A 2,595-nucleotide genomic window follows, 5' to 3' on the forward strand; every position below is an offset into this window, starting at 1 on the left:
TCTAAGATGTTTTACTTTCAGCTTCTTTCGTAGATCAGCTGGTAAAGCACTTGCTGTATTTAAGTTATTTTGTAGTATGCTAACATATTTCTATCATTTCAATTCTGTAGAAGCCCAACTTATGAAAACAGTTGGCCCAAAGACTTGTTGTTGTTTGTTGCATTCAAAGGCCTGGCCATTTCAATCACAACACAAGACACATCACTGAAGTCAATCAAAGGTCATCTATCAATGGGTAATATGTCACGTCTTTCCTGAACAGAGTCATCAAGTGCTGATGGACTGGACAACTGTTGGTCTCCTCAAAATCAGGTCCCACCGAGATTTGAACTTGGATCGTTGTATTCAGAGTCCAGAGTGCTGACCATTACACCATGGAACCACTACACATGTCAACAACACCAATGTTGTCGGGTGTTTTACTCTCTTTATACAAGAGTGTGCTCTTGTGTTTGATAGCAGGACTTAATGATTTGATGTCCAGATTTGTTATGCTTTCACTCAAATCCCTGCACTTGCACTCAAATGCTCCAGCTTGAGCATACATTTTTCTCTTCATGTTCTGGAACTGTTGGCTTGTACTCAGACATTATGTTACTTGAACAAATTTCCTGCGCTCCAACTTCAGCTCTTAGATTGTTTTGAGTAACAAGTCTGTTGAATTCTCCAACCAATAGAATCCAGCAAATCTGATTCGTCATCACTACACTTGGTATTCTATTACTTTTTCCACCAATTTCAGATTCTAGACATGAATTGATAACTTTCCTGTAGTACTACACTTGGCTGTGGAGCAAAAATAATTATGTCCTTAAATTCATTTACAGTATTATCTGATGAACATAAATAAATAGATTAGAGGGAGGGAGGACATGCAGCAGCACGGTTAAAGGATACCTGGTCTATAATGTGAATCTGCATCAATCAGAGTGGCGGTAATGATTTGGTAGCTGTACGTTGTGGTTCCATGGTGTAATGGTCAGCACTCTGGACTTTGAATCCAGTGATCCGAGTTCAAGTCTCGGTGGAACCTCAGATTAGTTTATGTTTCTCATGAAATTTGCTATAATCAGGGCACATTCAGGTTAAATTCGGGCCTCACATGGTAATTTATAATGAACGGCTAACCTAATTGGAGATGAGAGATCAACCGGTATAAAAGCACCGCCCACTAACCAATCAATTACTTTGAAACATGACATCACTGTTCTTAGAGGATCCTGTGGAGAAAAAAAATGGATCTAAAATACAAGTTGTGGGTTTAGAACATGAGATTATTTTGGTCAGCTGATCAAGGGTGATCAGAGAGAAGCTGTCTAAATAATTGGTAAGCTTCTCAGCTGTTCCTAAGATTTCTGTTCTTGTTAGGGTATTAGTGCAAACTGAGGGCAGGAGATGGTTGATTTTATTTCTAAAAGTTATCTTTATCTGTTTTGAGGACTAGGCTTGATAAATTCAGTTAAAAATTCAGAATAAGCCCCAGGAGCACGGTAAACTACAGCAAATATGATGATATGGCTGTTGGTATTTTTTGGATGGTTGTGGAAGACTAAGAACAAGACTTTCAAATGAGTTGTAGCTTAGTTTAGGTTTAGGATTAATCGATAGACAGGAGTTAAAAATAGCAGCAACTCCACCTCCCCGGCCAAAGTCTCGGGAATGTGTGTATTTATATGACTGGGGGGGAGTAGATTCATTTAGGCTGACATATTCATCAGGATTTAGCCAGGTCTCAGTGAGGGACAACAAATCAATTTTGTGATCTCAGACTAGTTCATTTACTAAAATAGCCTTGGATGATAGTGATCTCATGTTTAAGAGTCCACATTTAAATGCCTTTGTTTGTTGTGTTGTTGCAGAGGTTGTGTTCATTTTTTTTTTTTGTTTGTTTTTTTTCATTTTTGTGCACATTAAAAACATCGTCTCTCACCCAGGCTCTCACTGGACACCCTCCAGTCTGAATGTTCACTGTATATCAGTATGATTAAAGGTTTATAAGGAAAACTGACCCACACACAGTACTGTCCAGCACTCATACTTACTGTTGAGGGAAGAACTCGTTTCTTTCAAGACCCCTTCAAGTTCGTGAAATCTTTCTTCACCACAAAGAAGGGAGGAACCCTGAGGACCTTGAAACAGGACATAGAGGAGCACCTAGAGAGAACACACTCTGATCCAAAGAGACATGATCCGATAGCTATTCCATCTGATATCCCACCCATTGAACAGGCAGAACACCAAATGGATTTGAGCCCTCCGAAATGAAAAGAAGTGGAGAACACAGTGAGGCGGGCAAGAATGTCATCAGCCCCAGGCCCGAACGGTGTCCCGTACAGGGTATACAAGACTGGTCCTGATGTTCTACGCTTCTTGTGGAAATTAATGAGAGTGACATGTGTGAGGCAAACAATACCAATAGCTTGCCGCAGAGCTGGAGTACTAGCTAATGCTATGATGAAAACCTTGAAGACTGCGAGCAGGTCCAGCAACTGAAGCAGGATGTCAGCAGTGGCCTTAAGAAAATCGAGCAGTCCGTGCTTCCTGGCAAAGCTAAAGGTCTGGTGCCCCAAGTTTGGCCTGTTACCCTGACTGATG

General features: G+C 40.7%; 1 non-coding gene across 1 annotated transcript; it reads left to right on the forward strand.

The window, feature by feature from the left end:
* Positions 1-961: 961 nt before the first annotated feature.
* Positions 962-1,033, forward strand: trnaq-uug. Its single transcript has one exon. It is a non-coding gene; the product is annotated as a tRNA-Gln (tRNA).
* The last annotated feature ends 1,562 nt before the right edge of the window (positions 1,034-2,595 follow it).

This window comes from Hippoglossus stenolepis, chromosome 6, assembly GCF_022539355.2.
Source record: "Hippoglossus stenolepis isolate QCI-W04-F060 chromosome 6, HSTE1.2, whole genome shotgun sequence".
Lineage (NCBI taxonomy): Eukaryota > Metazoa > Chordata > Actinopteri > Pleuronectiformes > Pleuronectidae > Hippoglossus > Hippoglossus stenolepis.